Raw genomic sequence first — 22,463 nt, forward strand, 5'->3', positions numbered from 1 at the left:
CTTTCATTGAGCAATTTGTTAACACTGTGTTCGTGGAATCCGAAAAGGGATATTAGGGAGTGCATTGATTCCTATGGTGAAAAAGGAAATACCCTTAGATAAACACTAGAAAGAAGCTTTCTGAGAAATGGCTTTGTGATGTGTGGATTCAACTCACAGAGTTACACCTTTCTTTTCATTGAGCAGTTTGCTAACACTGTTTTTGTGGAACCTATAATGAAATATTCAAGATCACATTGACTCCTATGGTGAAAAAGGAAATATCCTCAGATGAAAACTAGAAAGAAGGTTTCTGAGAAACTGCTTTGTGATGTGTGAATTTGACTCACAGAGTTACACCATTATTTCATGGAGCAGTTTGATAGCACTGTTTTTGTGGAATCTGAGAAGGGATATTTTGGATCTCATTGAAGCCTATGGTGACAAAGGAAATATCCTCAGATAAAAACTAGAAAGAAGCTATCTAAGAAAGTGCTTTGTGATGTGTGAATTCAGCTCACATAATTACACCTTTCTTTTCATTGAGCAGTTTGCTAATATGGATTTTGTGGAATCAGCAATGGGATATTAGGAGCTCATTGAGGCCTGCAGTGAAAAAGGAAATGTCCTTAGATAAAAAATGGAAAGAAGCATCCTGAGAAACTGCTTTGTGATGTGTGCATTCATCTCATATAATAAAACCTTTCTTTCATTGAACAGTTTGCTAACACAGTTTCCCTGGAATCTGCAATAGGAGATTCAGGACCACATTGAGGCCTATGGTGAAAAAGGAAATATCCTCAGATAAAAACTAGAAAGAAGCTTTCTGAGAAAGTGCTTTGTGATGTGTGAATTCATCTGTCAGCATTACAGCATTCTTTTCATAGAGCAGTTTGGTGGCACTGTTTTTATGGAATCTGAGAAGTGATATTTTGGATCACATTGAAGCTATGGTGACAATGGAAATATCCTCAGATTACTACCAGAAAGAAGCTTTCTGGAAAACTGTTTTTTGATGTGTAAATTCGTCTCTCAGAGTTACACTTTTCTTTCCATTGAGCAGTTTGCTTACGCTGTATTCGTGTAATATTAAATGGGATATTTGGGAGCACATTGATTCCTATGGTGAAAAATGAAATATCCTCAGATAAAAAATAGAAAGAAGCTGTCTGAGAAACTGCTTTGTGATGTGTGAATTCATCTCACAGTGTTACACCTTTCTTTTCATGGAGTAGTTTGTTAGCACTGTTTTTAGGGAATCTGAGAAGGGATATTTTGGATAGCATTGGAGCCTATGTTGACAGAGGAGATATCCTCAGATAAAAAGTGGAAAGAAGCTTTCTGTGAAACTGCTTCGTGATGTGTGAATTCATCTAACAGAGTCACACCTTTCTTTTCATTGAGTAGTTTGCTAACACTGTTTTCATGGAAACTGCAATGGGATATTAAGGAGTGCATTGAGGCCTATAGTGAAAAAGGAAATATCCAAGTATAAAAATTAGAAAGAGGCTTTCAGAGAAACCGATTTGTGAAGTGTTAATTCATCTCACAGAGTTACACGATTCTTTTCATGGATCAATTTGGTAGAACTGTTCTTGGGAACGTGAGAAGGCATATTTGTTATCGCATTGAAGCCTATCGTGTCAAAGGAAATACCCTCAGATAAAAACTAGAAAGAATCTTTCTGAGAAACTGTTTTGTGATGTGTGAAAGCATCTCGCAGAGTTACACCTTTCTTTTCATTGAACAGTTTGCTAACACTGTTTTTGTGGAATCTCCAATGGGATGTTCGGGAGCACTTTGAGGCCTAGGATGAAACTGCTTAGTGATCTGTGAATTCACCTCACAGAGTTTATTTTCACGGCACAGTTTAGTAGCACTGATTTGGGGAATATGAGAAGGGATATTTTGGATCACATTGAAGCCTATGGTGACAAAGGAAATATCCTCAGATAAACACTAGAAAGAAACCTTCTGAGAAACTATTTAGTGATATGTGAATTCATCTCACAGGGTTACACAGTTGTTTCATTGAGCTGTTTGCTAACACTGTTTCCTAGGAATCTCCAATTTGATATGTCGGAGCACATTGAAGCTTAGGGTGAAAAAGGAAATATCCTCATATAAAAACTAGATAGAAGCTTTCTGAGAAACCACTTTGCAATGTGTTAATTCATCTCAGAGAGTTACATGATTCTTTTCATGGATCAGTTTTGTAGCACTTTTTTTGGGGAATCTGAGAAGGGTTATTTTCAATCACAATGAAGCCTATAGTGACAAAGGAAATATCCTCACATAAAAACTAGAAAAAAGCTTTCTGAGATATTTCCTTGTGATGTGTGAATTCATCTCACAGAGTTACACTTTTCATGGAGCAGTTTACTAACACGGTTTTCGTGGAATTTGCAAAGGGATATTTGGGAGTTCACTGAGGTCTATACTGGAAAAGGAAACATCCTCAGATAAAAACTATAAAGAACCTTCTGAGCAACTGCTTTGTGATGTGTGAATTCATCTTACAGAATTATACCATTGTTTTCATTGAGCAGTTTAATAACACTGTTTTCATGGAATCTGCAAGAGGGTATTTCGGAGCTTATTGAAGCCTATGGTTGCAAAGACTATATCCTCACATAAAAACCAAAAAGAAGCTTTCTGTGAAACTACTTTGTGATGTGTGAAATCATCTTACAGTGTTACACAGTACTTTTCATCGAGAAATTTTCTAACACTTTTTTTCCTGGAATCTGCAATGGGATATTAGGAAGCACATTGAGGAATATGGTGAAAAAGGAAATATCCTCAGAGAAAAACTAGAAAGAAGCTTTCTGAGAAACAGCTTTGTGGTGTGTGAATTCATGTCACAGGCTTACACCATTCTTTTCATGGAGCGGTTAAGTGGCACTGTTTTTGGGGAATCTGAGAAGGGAAGATTTTTATCACATTGAAACCTCTGGTGAAAAAGGAAATATTCTCAGATAAAATTTAGAGAGAAACTTTCTGAGAAACAGCTTTGGGATGTGCGTTTTCTTCTCATAGAGTTACACGATTCTTTTCTTGGAGCATTTTGCTAACACTGTTTTCATGGAATCAGCAATAGGATATTTGAGATTGCATTGAAGCCTGTTGTGACAAAGGAAATATCCTCAGACAAAAACTAGAAAAAAGCTTTCTGAGAAACTTCTCTGTGATTTGTGAATTCATCTCACAGTGTTATGATTCTTTTATTAGAACAGTTCGGTAGCACTGTTTTTGAGGAATCTCAGAAGTGTTAATTTACATTGAATTGAAGCCTATGGTGACAAAGGTAATATCCTCAGATAAAAACAAGAAAGAAGATGTCTGAGAAAGTTCTTTTCGATGTATGAGTTCATCTCAGAGAGTTACACCTTTTTTTCTTGGAGCACTTTGGTAAGACTGTTTTCATGGAATCTGTAAAGGAATATTTTTGAGCACTTTAAGGCCTATGGTGAAAAAGGAAATATCTTCAGATGAAAACTAGAAATATCCTTTCTGAGAAACTGCTTTGTGATTTGTGAATTCATGATCCTTTTCATGGAGCATTTGGTAGCACTGTTTTTGGGGAATCCAAGAAATAATATTTTGGATTGCAAAGCTTGTTTCCAGTTTTTATCTGTGGATATTTCCTTTGTCACCATATTCTTCAAAGGGATCAAAAATATCCCTTCTCAGATTCCACAAGAAGTGCTAGCAAACGGCTCCATGAAAGAGTGGTGTAACTGTGTGAGATGAATTCACACATCACAAAACACTTTCTCAGAAAGCGTGTTTCCAGTTTTAATCTGAGGATATTTCCTTTGTCATGATAGGATTCAAAGTGATCAGAAATGTCCCTTATCAGATACCAAAAAAACAGTGCTAGCAAATGACTCCATGAAAGATTGGTGCAACTCTATGAGATGAATTCACACATCACAAAGCAGTTTCTCAGAAAGCTTCTTTCAAGTTTTTATCTGAGGACATTTCCTTTTTCACTGTACACTACTTTAACCATTTAACTCTGTGTGGTGAATGCACACATCACAAAGCGATTTCTCAGAAAGCCTCTTTCTACTATTTATCTGAAGACATTTCCTTTTTCACAGGAGGCCTCAAATGCTACTGAATATCTCTTCGCAGATTCTAAGAAAACTGTGTTTACAAACTATTGAATGAAAAAACAGGCTGAACTCTATCAGATGAATACACACATCACAGGTCAGTTTGTCAGATAGCTTCCCTGTAGTTTTTTTCCTGGCATATTCGCTTTTTCACCATTGGCCTCAAAGATCTCCCAATGTCCATTCACAGAATGGACAAAACAGTGTTCCCAAACTGCTGAATCCAAATAAAGGTTTAACTCTGTGAGATGAATGAACACATCATGAAGCAGTTTCTCAATAAGTTTCCTTCTAGTTTTTACCTGAAGATATTTCTTTTCTCACCATAGGCCTGAGAGCACTACAAAATATCTCTTTGAGAATCCCAAAATCAGTTTCCAAACTCCTGAATGAAAAGAAAGATTTACATCTGCAAGATGGATGCCCACATCACAAAGTGTTTTCTCAGGTATATTATTTCTAGTTTTCATCCTGGGATATTCACTTTTTTGCTCTTCACTTCAAAGAGCTACCATATGTCCATTCACAGAATAATTGAAAACAGTGTTTTCACACTGCTGAATCCAAAGAAAGGTTAAACTCTGTGAGATGTAGGCACACATCACAAAGCAGTTTCTCAGAAAGCTTCGCTCTAGTTTTTCTCACAATATATTTCCGTTTACACCATGGGCCTCAAAGCACTACCAATTATCTCTTCGCTGAGTACAAGAAAACACTATTTCCAAACTGTGGAATGAAAAGAAATCTTTAACTCTGTGAGACAAATGACCAAATCACAAGTCGATTTGTCAGATAACTTCCTTTTAGTTTTTGTCCTGGCATATTCACTTTTTTGCCATTGGCCTCAAAGATCTCCCAAATGTCCATTCACAGAACGGACAAAAGCAGTGTTACCAAGGAGCTGAATACAGAGAAATGTTTAACTCTGTGAGGTGAACACACACATCACAAAGCAGTTTCTGTGAAAGTTTCTTTCTACTATTTATCTGATAACATTTCCTTTTTCACAGGAGGCCTCATAGCTCCACAGAATATCAGTTCGCAGATTCTAAGAAAACACTGTTTCCCAACTGTTGAATGAAAAGACAGCTTTAACTCAGTGATATGAATTCACACATCACAGTTTGGTATCTCAGATAACTTCCATGTAGTTTTTATCCTGGGATACTCACTTTTTCACCATAGGCCTCAAAGATCTACCACATATCCCTTTGTAGATTTTACACAAACAGTCTTCCTACAGTGTTCAATGAAAATAAAGGTAGAACTCTCTGAGAGGAATGTACACAACACATAGCAGTTTCTCAAAAAACTTCTCTAAAGCTTTTATCTGAGGACATTTCCTTTGTCACCATAGGCCTCAATGAGCTCACGAATATACCATTGCAGACTCCACAAAAACAGTGCTACAAAACTGCTCAATGAAAATAAAGGCTTAACTCTGTGAGGTGAATTCACCCATCTCTAAGAAGTTTCTCAGAAAGCTTCTTTCTAGTTTTTATCTGAGGATATTTCCTTTTTCACCATAGGCTTCAATGTGCTAACAAATATCCCTTCTCATGTTCCACTAAAACAGTGACACCAATCTGCTCAATCAAAAGAAAAGTTTAACTCTATGAGATGAATGCACGCATCACAAAGGAGCTTCTCAGAAGTCTTCTCTCCAGTTTTTACCTGAGGATATTTCCTCTTTCACAGTAGTCCTCAATGCACTCCAAAATATCCCACTACAGGTTCCATAAAAAGAGTGTTACAAATCTGCTCAATGAAAAGAAAGGTGTAACACTGTGAGACGAATTCACACATCACAAAGCAGTCTCTCAGAAAGCTTCTGTTAGTTTTAAACTGAGGATATTTTCTTTTTCACCATTGCTTCAATGTGATCAAAATATCCCTTCTCAGATTTCCCCAAAACAATGATGTCAAACTGCTCAATCAGCAGAAAGGTTTAACTCTATGACATGAATGCACACATCACAAAGCATTTTCTCAGGAAGCTTATTTCTAGTTTTTTTCAGAGCATATTTCCTTTATCACCAAAGCCTTCAATGCAATCCCAAATATCCCTTCTCATATTCCACAAATACAGTGATTCCAAACTGCTCCATCAAAAGAAACGTTTAACTCTATGAGATGAATGAGCAGACAACAAAGCAGTTTCTCAGAGAAATTATTTCCAGTTGTCATCTGAAGATACTTCCTTCTTCACCATAGGCCTCAATGCACCAGCAAATGTCCATTCGCATATACGTAAAAGACAGTGAATCCAAAGTGTGCAATATAATGAAAGGTTTAACACTGTGAGATGAATGCAGACACAACAAAGCAGTTTCGCAGAAAGCTTCTTTCTGGTTTTTATCTGGAGATATTTCATTCATCACCTTAGGCTTCAAAGTGCTTCCAACTATCCCATCTCATATTCCACAAAAACACTGATACAAAGCTACTCAATCAACAGAAAAGTTTAACTCTATGAGTTGAATGCACACATCACAAAGGAGTTTCTCAAATGGCTTCTCTCCAGTTTTTATCTGAGGATATTTTCTTTTTCACAATAAGACTGAAGGCACTCCTGAATATCCCACTGTGGATTCAACAAAAACCGTTTTATCTAACTTCTCAATGAAAAGAAAGTTTTAACCCTGTCAGATTGATTCACATATTATAAAAAACATTCAAGGAAAGCTTCTTTCCAGTTTTTATCTGAGGATATTTCCTTTTTCACCACAGGCTTCTATACACTCTAAAATATCCCTTCTCAGATTCCACAAAAACAGTGATGCCAAATTTCTCAATCAACAGAAAGGTTTAACTCTATGAGATGAATGCACACATCACAAAGCAGTTTTTCAGAAAGCTTCTCTTCAGTTTTTATCTGAAGATATTTCCTTTCTCACCATAGGCGTCAATGTGCTCCAGAATATCCATTTGCAGATTCCACAAAAACAGTGCTACCAAACTCCTCAATGTAAGGAAAGGTTTAACTCTGTGAGATGAATTCATACATCACAAAGCAGTTTCTCAGAAAGCTTCTTTCTAGTTTTTATCGGAGGATATTTGCTTTATACACCATAGGCTTCAATGCACTCCCAAATATCCCGTCTCAGATTCCACAAAAACAGAGATTCCAAACTGCTCAACCAAAACAAACGTTTAATTATTTGAGATAAACCCACACATCACAAAGCAGTCTCTCAATAAGCTTCTTTCCAAAAGTGATCTGAAGATATTTCCTTTTTCACCATAGGGCTCAATACGCCCCCAAATATCCATTCACGTATACGTCAAAAACTGTGTTTCCACAGTGCACAATGTGAAGAAAAGTTTAACTTTGTGAAATGAATGCACACATCACAGAGCAGTTTCTTAGAAAGTTTCTCTCCAGTTTTTATCTGAAGATATTTCCTTTTTCACTATAGGCCTCAAGGTGCTACAGAATACCCCTTTGCAGATTACACCAAAACAGTACTAACAGACTGCTCAATAAAAAGAAAGTTTTAACACTGTAAGATGAATTCACACATCACACAGCAATTTTGTGGAAAGCTTCTTTCTAGTTTTTATCTGAGGATATTTCCTTTTCCCCATAGGCTTCAATGCGCTCCTAAATATCTCATCTCATATTCCACAAAAACAATGATTCCAAATTGATCAGTCATCAGAAAGTTTTAATTTCATGAGATGAATGCACACATCACAAAGTAGTTTCTCAGAAGGCTCCACTCCAGGTTTTATCTGAGGATATTTCCTTTTTCACCATATACCTCAATGCACTCCTGAATGTTCCATTACAGATTCCACGAAAACACTGGTAGCAAACTACAATGAAAAGAAAGGTGTAACTCTGTGAGATTAATTCACACATCACAAAGCAGTTTCTCAGAAACTTTATTTCTAGTAGTAATCTGAGGATATTTTCTTTATCACCGTAGTCTTCATTGCAATCCAAATGATCACTTCTCAGATTTCACAAAGAGTGCTACCAAACTACTCCATGAAGAGAATGGTGTAACTGCTTGAGATGAATTCACATATAACAAAGCAGTTTCTCCGAAAGCTACTTTCTAGTTTTATCTGAGGATATTTACTTTTTCACTATAGGCCTCCATGTGCTCCCAAATATCCCTTTGCAGATTCCATGAAAACAGTGGTGGCAAAGTGCTCCAAGAAAAGTGGGGGTATATCTCTGTGAGGTGAACTAACACATCACAAAGCGGTTTCTCAGAGACCTTCTTTCCAGTTTTTATATGAGGATATTTCCTTTGTCACCATAGGATTCAATGAGATCCAAAATATCCCTTCTCAGATTCCCCAGAATCACGGCTGGTAAACTGCTCCATTAAAAGAGTCGTGGAACTCTGTGGGATGAATTAACATGTCACAAAAGTGGTCTCAGAAAGCTTCTTTCTAGTTTTTATATGATATTATGTATTTTGTCACCAGAAGCATTAATGCGCTCTGAAATATCCCATTGCAGATTCCAAGAAAACAGTGTTAGCAAACTGCTTAATGAAAAGAACAGTGTAACTCAGTGACATGAATTCACATGTCACAAAGGAGTTTCTCAGAAAGCTTCTTTCTAGTTTTTATATACGAATATTTCTTTTTAAACCATAGGTTTCAATGTGCTCCCAAGTATCCCTTCTCAGACGCCACAAAAACAGTGATGCCAAAGTGCTCACTCAACAGAAACGTTTAGCTGTTTGGGATGAATGCACAAATCACAATGGACTTTCTCTGAAAGATTCTCTACAGTTTTTACATAGAGAATTTTCTTCTTTCACCTCAGGACTCTATGTACTCCCAAATATCCCATTACAGATTCCACAAAAGCAGTGTTACCCAATTGCTCAATGAAAAGAAAGATTTAACACTGTGAGATGAATTCATCCATCACTAAACAGTCTCTCAAAAAGCTTCTTTCTAGTTTTTATCTGAGGGTATTTCCTTTTCACCATAGGTTTCTCTGTGCTTCATATATCCCTTTGTCAATTCCACAAAAACAGGGTTAACAAACTGCTCAAAGAAAAGAATGATTTACCTCTGGGAGACGAATTCACCCATCACAAAGAAATTTCTCAGAAGTCTCCTTTCTACCTTTCATCTGTGCAGCATATTTACTCTTCCACCATCAGCCTCAAAGTGTTCCCAAATATCTCTTCTCAGACACCACAAAAACAGTGATGAAAAACTGATCAATCACAAATATGGCTTAACTCCATGAAGTGAATGCAGACATCACAGAACAGTTTCTAAAAAACCTTCTCTCCAGTTTTTATTTGAAGTTATTTTCTTTTTCAACATCAGCCTCCATGAGCTTCCAAATATCCCTTTGCAGATAACCCCAAAAAAGTGCTACAAAACTGCTCAATGAAAAGAAAGGTGTAACTCTGTGCGATGAATTCAACCTCCACAAAGCAGTTTCTCATAAAGCTTCTTTCTAGTTTTTATCAGAGCATGTTTCTTTTTTCACCATAGGGCTCAAGGCGCTCCCAAATATCCCTTTGCAAATTCCAGGAAAGCAGTTTTAGCAAACTGTTCCATGAAAAAAAAGGTGTACCTCACGAAGATGAACTCAACATCACAAAGAACTTTTTCAGAGGGTTTCTTTCTAGTTTTGTTTTTTTTTTTGGGGGGGGGAAATAATTTTATTTCAAAAAAGACAAAACAGGGGTAAAAACCAGACCATTTAGCTTTTGAACTTGATTTCACCTGAAAAGCCACCAATAGTAACCTGGCACTATTTACGCTGATAGCCACTTAGCCTTACTTTTACTAGTTTCTAATGCTTCTATACTCAATAATTACATTCCTGTCTCCTTTAATAAAGCATCTAAAACAAAAATATCAGCATATAATAAATACTTGTTGATTAACCCATTGAGAAAAACGTAATAAAACACCTAAGCAGAATGTTCTATTGACTTTAGGTCAGCTGAGAATAATTACCTGCATTTATGCCTTATTTTACCTCACTGGAAAAAAGACAAATGTTATATTAGAGATTTCTGACTTTCATGTGTTTGCTGCTCTGGGCTGAGAGACTATTCAGCTCTCTCCTCTAGTCAGTATTACAGCTCATCAACAAAAGGTGTACGTCCCAAATTTCCACTTGCTGCCATTGACTTCTGGCCAGAAACAAACTTCTTTGCAGCATTTATGATATCAGCATTAGCCACTGAATCAATCTGCTGAAGGACTGTGGATGGTGGCACATAAGAACCAGCAATTAGAGCCTGGGACCCGTCTTCTTCCAAGAAACGCTCAGAAGACTCCACTGACATTAGGTATCCAGCTTTCCGCTTGTTCTTGGCAGCTTGGACATCTGTGTTGGAAAGGTTTCCTTGAGCTATTGTTTTGACTTGATTCTACGCAGCCTTGATTACATCTCCAGCAGCTGTGGCCTGGGAGATAGTATAAATCCCGAAGAGTCCAGAATCTGAGTAACTGGCATTAAATGCGGAAACATCAATTGGCTGCTGAGTTGCCTTGGCAACAGCTTGCTGTAGATGGCTGGTGGGGCTGCTGCCCCTCTTGACATGTGGCCTGGCACCAAGGACATGCTGAAGGTTACTAAACGCATTTGCCTCTACACTTCCGGTGACAGCACTTTCGGCTACAAGAGCAGCATGGACAAGACTGTCTCCATTCTGTTCTCGGATTTCACCTCCACGGTATTTGGCCTTCACACCAGATAAACCAAACCCACCCCTCATGTTGAGAAACTGTTCAGCAACTTGCTTTAAAACAGGATGACTCACGCCAAGTCCAATCAAAGCCATTCTTGCACTTGTGAAATGGTTCTGAACAAAGTAATGTAACTCCTCTGATGTCACTTTTCCAATTCTATAGTCAGGACAGTACAAGGGATTAGCCAAGGCATTCCGGTAAGCTGCTGCATGCAAATTTTCAATGACATGAGTCTGTGGATTCTGAAAGGCCACAGCTTTGTCAATCTTTAGCTGAGGCTGAAGGTCAGCTACTTCCCAACGACGAAATTCTGGTGCTGTGGTGACATTGAGCAGGAACTCCATTAGAATATCAACATCACCTCACAGGCATTCCACAGTGTAAGCCATGGTTTCCTTTGTTGCAGCCACACTTAATTTGCCACCAGTTGCTTCAATTCCATGGGTAATCTTGAAAAATGAAGCTACTTGTGTTGTCAGACTGGATGCAAGTTGCAGCAAATGGGTGGTTCTTAAATTGTTGGAGTCCTCATATCTACTGCCTGCTTTAATGAACAAAAGAATTCTTGATAGAGGAGCATAGTTTTCCAAAGAAGCAATCACCAAGCCATTTGGTAACTTGGTAAACTCAAGGTCCTGAGGTTGTGGTGGTGCTCCTGCAGGCGCAGCTGTGGTTTTAACTTTGGGGGAAACTTTGAGGGAATAAAATCTCGAGAAGGACCCAGCTTTGGTTAGTAGCTTCATGATTCAAGATTGTTCTGACACACGGTCCCACCGGATTAAAGAAAGTCTCTTTCTAGTTTTTATCTGAGTATATTTCCTTAGTCACCAAAGACTCCAGTGTGATCCAAAATATCCCTTCTCAGATTCCACAAAAACAGAGCTACAAAACTGATCCATAAAAAGGATCGTGTAACTCCGTGAGATGAATTAACACATCACAAAGTGGTTTTCCAGAGTGCTTCTATCTAGTTTTTGTATGAGGATATTTCCTTTATCACCATAAGCTTCAACACGCTCCTGAATATCCCATTGCAGATTCCAAGAAAACAGTGTTAGCAAACAGCTCAAAGAAAAGAACAGTGTATCTCTGTGAGATGAATTTACACATCAGAAAGCAGTTTCTGAAAAAGCTTCTTTCTAGTTTTTATGTGAAGATATTTCCTTTTTCACCATAGATCTCAAAGCACTCACAAATATCCCTTTGCAGATTCAAAAAAAACAGTGTTAGAAAACTGCTACATGAAGGGAAAGGTGTAACACTGTGAAATGAATTCACACATTGCAAAGAACTTTCTCAGAAAGCTTCCTTCTAGTTTTTATCTGAGGATATTTCCTTTTTCACAATTTGCCTCAATATATATTGCTCGTGAATATCCCCTTGCAGATTCCACGAATATAGTGTTAGCACACTGTTCCATAAAAAGAAAGGTGTAAATCTGTGAGATGAATTCACACATCACAAAGCAGTTTCTCAGAAAGCTTCTTTTTGGTTTTTCTCGGAGGATATTTCCTGTGTCACCACAGGCTTCAATGCTCTCCCAAATATCCTATTGCAGATTCCACGAAAACAGTGTTATCAAACGACTCAGTGAAAACAACAGTGTAACTCTGCGAGATGAATTCACACATGATGAAGTAGTTTCTCAGACATCGTATTTCTAGCTTTTAATTGAGGATATTTCCTTTTGTCACCATAGATTCAATGTGACCCAAAATATCCCTTCTCAGATTCACCCAAAACAGTGTTACCAAGCTGTTACATGAAAAAAGTGGTGTAACTGTGTGAGATAAATTCACATACCACAAAGATGTTTCTCAGAAACCTTTCTAGTTTTTATCTGAGTATATTTCCTTTTTCACTGTATTAATCAATGTGCTTCCCAATATCCCATAGCAGATTAATCGAAAAAAGTGTTAGCAAACTTCTCAATGAAAAGAACAGTGTAACTCTGTGAGATGAGTTCACACATCACAGAGGAGTTTCATAGAAAGCTTCTTTTTGGACTTTTGTCTGTGGATATTTCCTTTGTCACCATAGGCTTCAATGCACTCCCAATATCCTATTGCAGATTGCACAAAAACTGTGTTATCAAACTGCCCAATGAAAAGAATGGTAAAACTCTGTAACATGAATTCACACATCACAAAGCTGTTTTTCAGGAGGCTTCTTTCTAGGTTTTATCTGAGGAAAGTTCATTTTGCAGATTTCACAAAAACATTGCTAGCAAACTGCTCCATGAAAAGAAAGTTGTTGCTCTGTGAGATGAATACACACATCACAAAGAAGTTTCTCATAAAGCTTCTTTCTAATTTTTATCTGAGGATATTTCCTTTGTCACCATGAGCTTCATTTCAGTACAAAATATTCCTTCTCACATTCCCCAAACAGAGTGCTATCAAACTGTGCCATGAAAACAAAAGTCTAACCCTGTGAGATGAATTCTTACATCACAAAGGAGTTTCACAGAAAGCTTCTTTTTGTTTTTTGTCTGAGGATATTTCATTTCTCACCTGAGACTTCAATGCTCTCTGAAATAGCATATTGTAGATCCCATGAAAACAGTGTTAGCAAACTGCTCAACAAAAAGAGTGGTGTGACTCTGTGAGTTGAATTCACACATCACAAAGCAGTTTCTCATAAAGCTACTTTCCATTTTTATCTGAGGATATTTTCTTTTTCACCATAGGTCTCTACTCGCTCCCGATCATCACTTTATAGATTCGACGAAAACAGAGTTAACTAACTTCTCCATGAAAAGAAAGGTTTTACACTGTGAGATGAATACACACATCACAAATAAGTTTCTCTTACAAAGCTACTTAGTAGTTTTTATATGAGGTTATTTCCTTTATCATCATAAGCTTAAAATGCGCTCTGAAATATCCCATTGTGTATTCCAAGAAAACAGTGTTAGGAAACTGTTCAATTAAAAGAATGGTGCAACTCGTTGAAATAAATTCAAAGATCACAAAACATATTCTCAGAAAGCTTGTTTCTAGCTTTTATCTGACGATATATAGTTTTTCACCTCAGGCCTCAATGCGCTCCCAAATATGCCTTTGCAGATACAAAAAAAAAAAAAAAAAAAAACAGTGTTATCAAATAGTTCAATGAAAAGAACTGTGTAACACTGTGAGATGAATTCACACATCACAAAGCAGTTTCTCAGAATGTTTCTTCCTAGTTTTTATCTGAGGATATTTTCTTTGTCACCATAGGCTTCAATGAGATTCAAAATATCCCTTCTCATATTCCCCCCCAAAAAAAACAGTGCTACAAAACTGATCCATGAAAAGAATCATGTAACACTGTGAGTCAAATTATCACATCACAAAGCAGTTTCTGAGAAAGCTTCCTTCTAGTTTTTATCTGAGGATATTTCTTTGTCTCCCTAGGCTTCACTGTGATCCAAAATATCCCTTCCAGATATCCCAAAATGTTCCATGAAAAGAATCATGTAACCCAGTGAGATGTATTCACAAATCACAAAGCAGTTTCTCATAAAGCTTCTTTTTGGTTTTTTGTCTGAGGATATTTCCTTTGTCACCATGGGCTTCAAAGTGATCCAAAGTATCCCTTCTCAGATTCCCAAGAAACTGTGTTACCTCACTGCTCCATGAAAAGAATTGTGTAACTCCGTGAGATGAATTCACCCATCACAAAACAGTCTCTCAGAAAACTTCTTTCTAGTTTTTATCTGAGGATATTTCCTTTTCCACCATAGGCTTCTCTGCACTCTGAATTTCCCTTTGTTGATTCTACAAAATCAGGGTTAACAAACTGCTCCATGAAAAGAACAGGGTACCTCTGGGAGATGAATTCACCCATCACAAATAAATATCTCAGAAAGCTCTTTTCAATTTTTTATCTATGCATATTTACTTTTCCACCATCAGCCTCAGTACACTCCCATATATCTCTTCTCAGACACCTCAAAAAGAGTGATGCCAAATGGCTGAATCAACAAAATGGTTTATCTCTATGAGTGAATACACACATCACAAAACCGCTTCTCAAAAACCTTCTCTCCAGTTTTTATCTGAAGATATTTCCTTTTTCACCATAGGCCTATATGAGCTCCCAGAAGTCCCTTTGCAGATCCCCAAAAACAGTGCTATCAAACTGCTCAATGAAAAGAAAGGTGCAACTCTGTGAGATGAATTCACCCATCACAAAACAGTTTCTCAGAAAGCTTCTTTCTAGTTTTTGTATGAGAATATTTCCTTTTTCACTGTAGTCCTCAATGCACTTGTGAATATCCCTTTGCAGATTCCACGAAAACAGTGTTAGCAAACTGCTCCATGAAAATAAAGGTATAAATCTGTGAGATGAATTCACACATCACAAAGAAGTTTATCAGAAAGCTTCTTTCTGGTTTTTGTCTAAGGATATTTCCTTTTACACCATAGGCCTCAATGTGCTCCAGAATATCCCATCTCAGATTCCACGAAGATAGTGTTAGCAAACTTCTCATTGAAAGAATGGTGTAACGCTGTGAAATGAATTCACACATCACTAAGAAATTTCTCAAAAGTTTCTTTGTAGATTTTATCTGAGGATAATTCATTTGTCACCATAGGCTTCAACGCAATCATAGGCTCTAACTGCTTTGTGATGTGTGAATTCACCTAAAAGGGTTACACTACTCTTTCATGGAACCATTTGCTATCTGAGAAGGGATATTTTTGATCACTTTGAAGCCTATGGTGGCAAAGGAAACATCCTCAGATAAAAACTAGAAAGAAGCTTTCTGAGAAACTGCTTTGTAGTGTGTGAATTCATCTCACAGAGATACACCATTCTTTTCATGGAGCGGTTTGTCAGCACTGCTTCTGTGGAATCTGAGAAGAGATATTTTGGATTGCATTGAAGCCCATGGTGAAAAAGGAAATATCTTCAGATGAAAACCAGAAAGAAGCTTTCTGAGAAACTGCTTTGTGATGTGTGAATTCATCTCTCAGAGTTACACCTTTCTTTTCATGGAGAAGTTTACTAACACTGTTGTTGTGGAATCTGCAACGGGATATTGCTAGCACATTGAGTGCTATGGTGAAAAACGAAATATCCTCAGATAAAAACTGGAGAGAAACCTTCAGAGAAACTGCTTTATGATGTGTAAATTTATCTCACAGAGTTACACCACTCTTTCATTGAGCAGTTGGCTAACACTATTTTCGTGGAATCTGCAATAGGACATTTGGAGGGTATTGAGGACTATGGTGAAAATGGAAATATCTTCTGATAAAATCTAGAAAGAAGCTTTCTGGGAAACTGGTTTGTGATGTGTCAATTCATCTCACAGAGTTACACCACTCTTTCATGGAGCAGTTTGCTAGCACTGTTTTTGTGGAATATGAGAAGGGATATAATGGATCACTTTGAAGCCTTGGTGAAAAAGGAAATATCCTCAGATAACAACTAGAAAGAAGCTTTCTGAGAAACTACTTTGTGATGTGTGAATTTATCTCGCAGACTTACACAATTGTTTTCTTTGAGAAGTTTGCTAACTGTTTTCATGGAATCTGCAATGAGATATACGGGAACGCATTGAGGCTTGTGTTTAAATAGGAAATATTCTGATAAGAACAGGAAAGAAGGTTTCAGAGAAACTGCTTTTTGATGTGTGAATTCATCTCAAAGAGTTACACCAAGCTTACATGGAGCCATTTGCTAGCACTGTTTTTGTGGAATCTGAGAAGCAACATTTCTGATCACTTTGAATCCTATTGTGACAAAGAAAATATAGTCAGATAAAAACTGGAAACAAGCTTTCTGAGAAACTGATTTGTGATGGGTGTATTCATCTCACAAAATTACACCATTCTTTTCATGGAGCAGATTACTAACACAGTTTTCGTTTAATCTGCTATGAGACAACGAGCACATTGAGTGCCACAATGACAAAGGAAATATTCTCAGATAAAAACTGGAGAGAAACCTTCAGAGAAACTGTTTTGTGATGTGTGAATTCATCTCACAGACTTACACCGTTCTTTTCATGTATCAGTTTACTGAAACTGTTTTCTTTTAATCTGCAATAGGATAAAAACCTTTGGGGAAACTGCTTTGTGATGTGTAATTTCATCTCACAGAGTTACACCACTCTTTCATTGAGGAGTTTTCTAACCCTATTTTCATGGACTATACAATGAGGTATTTGGGAGGGCATTGAGGACTTTGGTGAAAACAGAAATATCATGTGATAAAATAAGAAAGAAGCTGTCTGAGAAACTGATTTGTGATGTGTGAAGTGATCTCACAGAGTTACACTATTCTTTCATGGAGCACTTTGCTAGAATTGTTTTTATGGAATCTGAGAAGGGATATTTTGGATTGCTTTGAAGCCTATGGTGACAAAGGAAACATCCTCAGATAAAAACTAGAAAGCAGCTTTCTGAGAAACTTCTTTGTGATGTGTGTATTCATCCCACAGGGTTACATCATTCTTTCTTTGAGCAGTTGCTGACACTATTTTCGTGCAGTGGGGTATTCCAGAGGGCATTGAGGCCGATGGTGTAAAAGGAAATGTCCTCAGATAAAAACTTGAAGGAAGCTTTCTGAGAAACTGATTTGTGATGTGTAAAGGGATCTCACAGAGTTACAGTACTTTTTCATGGAGCTGTTTGCTGGCATTGTTTTTATGGAATCTGAGAAGGGATATTTTGGATTGCTTTGAAACCTGAGGTGACAAAGGAAACATCCTCAGATGAAAATTAGAAGGCAGTTTTCTGAGAAACTGCTTTGTGATGTGTGTATTCATCTCACAGGGTTACACCATTCTTTCATTGAGCAGTTGCTGACACTGTTTTCGTGGAGTGGCATATTCGGGAGGGCATTGAGGCCAATGGTGTAAAAAGAATAGTCCTCAGATAAAAACTTGAAAGAAGCTTTCTGAGAAACTGCTTTGTGATGTGTGAATTCATCTCATAGAGTTACCTGACTCTTTCATGGAGCAGTTTGCTAGCACTGTTTTTGTGTAATATGAGAAGGGATATTTTGGATCGCTTTGAAGTCCATGGTGACAGAGGAAATATCCACCCTCAACTAAAAACTTGAAAGAAACTTTCTGAGAAACTACTTTGTGATGTGTGAATTCATTTCAGAGTTACACGATTCATTCAAGGAGCCCTTTGCTACCACTGTTTTTGTGGAATCTGAGAAGGGATATTTTGATCACTTTGAAGCCTATGCTGAAAAAGGGATTGCCCTCAGATAAAAGCTAGAAAGAAGCTTTCTGGGAAACTGCTTTTTGATGTGTGAATTTATCTCGAAGGGTTACACAATTGTTTTCCTTAAGAAGTTTGATGACACTGTTTTCACAGAATCTGCAATGAGATATACAGTAGTGCATGGAGGCCTGTATTTAAATAGGAAACTTCCTCAGATACAAACAGGAAGGAAGTTTTCTGAGAAACTGCTTTGTGATGCTTGAATTCAACTCACAGATTTAAACCTTTTATTTCATGGAGCAGTTTACTATCACTCTTTTCGTTTATTCTGCAATGGGATATTGATAGCACATTGAGGGCTATGATGAAAAAGAAAATATACTCAGATAAAAAGTGGAGAGAAGCCTTCAGAGAAACTGCTTTGTGATGTGTGAATTCATCTCACAGAGTTACATCATTCTTTCATTGAGCAGTTTGCTAACACTATTATCGAGGAATCTGCAATGAGATATTGGGAGGACATTGAGGCCAAAGGTGAAAAATGAAATGTCTTCAAATAAAAACTTGAAAGAAGCTTTCTGAGAAACTGCTCTGTGACGTGTGCATTCATCTCACAGAGTTACACCAATCTTTCTTGGAACCTTTTGCTGGCACTGTTTCTGTTGAATCTGAGAAGGAACTTTTCTGATCACTTTGTATCCTATTGTGACCAAGGAAATACCCTCAGATAAAAACTGGAAACAAGCTTTCTGAGAAGCTGCTTTGTGATGTGCAAATTCATCTCACAGAGTTACACTATTCTCTCATGGAGCCGTTTGTTAGCACTCTTTTTGTGGCAGCTGAGAAGGGATACTTCGGATTGCTTTGAAGCCTATGGTGACAAAGTAAATATCCTCAGACACAAACCAGAAAGAAGCTTTCTAAGAAACTGATTTGTGATGTATGAATCCATCTCAAAGTGTTACACCATTCTTTTCATGGAGAAGTTTGTTAGCACTGCTTCTGTGGAATCTGAGAAAGAATATTTTGGATTGTATTGAATCCCATGATGAAAAAGGAAATATCCTCTGATAAAAACTAGAAAGCAGCTTTCTGAGAAACAGCTTTGTGATGTGTGAATTCATTTAACAGAGTTACACAACTCTTTCATGGTGCCGTTTGCTAGCACTGTCTTTGTGGAATCTGAGAAGGGATATTTTGAGTCACTTGAAGCCTGTGGTGACAAAAGAAATATCCTCATTTAAAAAATAGAAAGAAACTTTCTGAGAAACTTCTCTGTGATGTGTGTGATCATCTCACAAAGTTGCAACTTTTTATTCCTGGAGCAGTATACTACCATTGTTTTCCTTTTATCTGCAATGGGATATTGTGAGAGCAATGAGTGCTATGGTGAAATAGGAAATGGAATAAATGGAATATTCACGAGGGCATTGAGGCTGATGGTGAAAAAGGAAATATCCTCAGATAAAAACTTGAAGAAGCTTTCTGATAAACTGCTTTGTGATGTGTGAATTCATCTCACAGAGTTACACCAATCTTTCATGGAGTCATTTGCCAGCACTGTTTTTGGGAAATCTCAGAGGGGACATTTCTGACAGGTTTGAATCCTATCGTGGCAAAGGAAATATCCTCAGATAAAAACTGGAAACAAGCCATCTTAGAACCTGCTTTGTGATGTGTGAATTCATCTCACAGAGTTACACTTCTCTTTCATGGATCAGCTTGCTAGCACTGTTTCCGTGGAATCTGAAAAGGGATATTTTGGATTGCTTTGAACCCTATGGTGACAAAGGAAATATCCTCAGATAGATACTAGAAAGCAGCTTTCTGAGAAATTGTTTTGTGATATGTCTATTCATCTCACAGGGTTACACCATTCTTTCATTGAGCAGTTACTGACACTATTTTCGTGCAATGGGGTATTCGGGAGGGCATTGAGGCTGATGATAAAAAAGGAAATGTGCTCAGATAAAAACTTGAAAGAAGCTTTCTGAGAAACTGCTTTGCAATGTGTGAAATCATCACACAGAGTTACACTACTTTTCTATGTAGCAGTTCACTAGCCCTGCTTTTGTGGAATCTGAGAAATGATATTTTTGATTGCGTTGAAACCCATGGTGACAAAGGAAATATCCTCAGATAAAAACTAGAAAGAAGCTTTCTGAGAAACTGGCTTGTGATGTGTGATTTCATCTCACAGACTTACACCACTTTCTTTGTGGAGCAGATTGTTAGCACTGTTTCTGGGGAATCTGAGAAGGGATATTTTGGTTTTCATTTAAGCCCATGGTGAAAAAGGAAGTATCCTCAGATAAAAACTAGAAAGAGGCTTTCAGAAAAACTACTTTGTGTTGTGTGAATTCATCTCACAGTGTTACACCAATCTTTCACGGAGCTGATTGCTAGTACTGTTTTTGAGGATTCTGAGAAGGGACCTTTCTAATTGCTTTGAATCCTATCATGGCAAAGGAAATATCTTCAGTTAAAAACTGGAAACAAGCCATCTGAGAAACTGCTTTGTGATGTGTGAATTCATCTCACAGAGTTACACTACTCTTTCATGGTTCAGCTTGCTAGCATTGTTTCTGTGGAATCTGAAAAGGCATATTTTGGATCATGTTGAAGCCTCTGGGGACAAAGGAAATATCCTCATATAAAAATTTGAAAGAAGTTTTCTCAGAAAGTGCTTTGTGATGTGTAAATTCATCTGACGAAATTACACCATTCTTTTCATGGAGCAGTTAGTTAGCACTGCTTTTGTGGAATCTGAGAAGGGATATTTTGGATTGCGTTGAATCCCATGGTGAAAAAAGTAATATCCTCTGATAAAAACTAGAAAGAAGCTTTATGAGAAACAGCTTTGGAACTTGTGAATTCATTTCACAGAGTTACACAACTCTTTCATGGAGTAGTTTGCTAGCACTGTTTTTGTGGCATCTGAGAAGGGATATTTTGGATCACTTTGAAGCCTATGGTGACAAAAGAAATATCCTCAGATAAAAACTAGAAAGAAGCTCTCTGAGCAACTACTTCGTGATGTTTTTATTCATCTCACAAAGTTACACCATTCTTTTCATTGAACAGATTAATAATACACTTTTCTTTTAATCTACAATGGGATATTGTGAGTACATTGAGTGCTATGGTGAAAAAGAAAATATCCTCAGATAAAAACTGGAGAGAAGCCTTTAGAGAAACTGCTTTGTGATGTGTGAATTCATCTCACAGAGTTAAACCTTTCTTTCTTTGAGCAGCATACTGACACTATTTTCGTGGAATCTTCAATGGGATATTCGGGAGAGCATTGAGGCTGATAGTGAAAAATGTAAATGTCCTCAGATAAAAGCTAGAAAGAAGCTTTCTGAGAAACTGCTTTGTGATGTGTGAATTCATCTTGCAGAGGTACATCAATCTTTCATGGAGCCGCTTGCTAGCACTGTTTTTGTGGAATCTAAGAGGGACATTTCTGATTGCTTTGAATCTTATCGTGACAAAGAAAATATTCTCAGACAGTAAAGGAATATTTCTGAGAAATTGCTTTGTGCTGTGTCAATTCGTCTCACGGTGTTAAACCTTTCTTTACATGGAGCAGTTTGCTATTGCTACTTTCATGGAATCTGCAATGGGATATTCCAAAGGCATTGAGTACTATGGTGAAAAAGGATATATCCTCAGACAAAAACTGGTCAGAAGCCTTGGGAGAAACTCCTTTGTGATGTGTGAGTACATGTCACAGAGTTACATCGTTCTTTCATTGAGAAGTTTGCTAACACTGTTTTCGCAAAACCTGCAACTTGATATTCGGGAGGGCATTGAAGCCTGTGTTTAAAAAGGAAATATCCTCGGATAAAAAAAAGAAAGAAATTTTCTGAGAAATTCCTTTGTGATGTGTAAATTCATCTCAGAGTTACACTACTCTTTCATGGAGCAGTTTGCTAGCACTGTCTTTGTGGAATCTGAATAGGGATATTTTGGATCTCTTTGAAGCCCATGGTGACAAAGGAAATATCCTCAGATACGAACTAGAAAGAAGCTTTCTGAAGAACTGTTTTTTGATGTGTGAATTCATCTCAGAGAGTTACATCTTTTTTTACATTGAGCAACTTGCTTATACTGTTTTCATGGAGTCTGCCTGGGGTTATTCCAAGGGCATTGAGTCCTACAATGAAAAATGAAATATTCCTGATAAAAAATGGAGAGAAGCCTTCTGAGAAACTGCTTTGTCATGTGTGAATTCATGTTCATTGAGTAGTTTGCTAACAGTGTTTTCACGGAATCTGCAATGAGATTTCCCGGTCCCATTGAGGCCTGTGTTTAAAAAGCAAATATCCTCAGATAAAAACAAGAAAGAAGCGTTCTGAGAAGCTGTTTGTGATGTGTGAATCCATCTCACAAGGTCTTACCTTTCTGTTTATTGAGAAGGTTGCTAAGACTGTTTTCATGGTATCTGCAATGGGATATGATGAGAGCATTGACTGCTATGGTGAAAAGGGAAATATCC

At 37.4% G+C, this 22,463-nt stretch overlaps 1 pseudogene across 1 annotated transcript; it reads right to left on the reverse strand.

Annotated features, from left to right (window-relative positions):
• Positions 1-10,008: 10,008 nt before the first annotated feature.
• Positions 10,009-11,561, reverse strand: LOC106996230 (cytochrome b-c1 complex subunit 2, mitochondrial pseudogene; annotated as a pseudogene). The gene has a single exon (XR_001442553.3). The product of XR_001442553.3 is annotated as a cytochrome b-c1 complex subunit 2, mitochondrial pseudogene (transcript).
• Between the last annotated feature and the right edge of the window lie 10,902 nt (positions 11,562-22,463).

Source organism: Macaca mulatta, chromosome 19 (assembly GCF_049350105.2).
Source record: "Macaca mulatta isolate MMU2019108-1 chromosome 19, T2T-MMU8v2.0, whole genome shotgun sequence".
NCBI classification, from domain to species: domain Eukaryota; kingdom Metazoa; phylum Chordata; class Mammalia; order Primates; family Cercopithecidae; genus Macaca; species Macaca mulatta.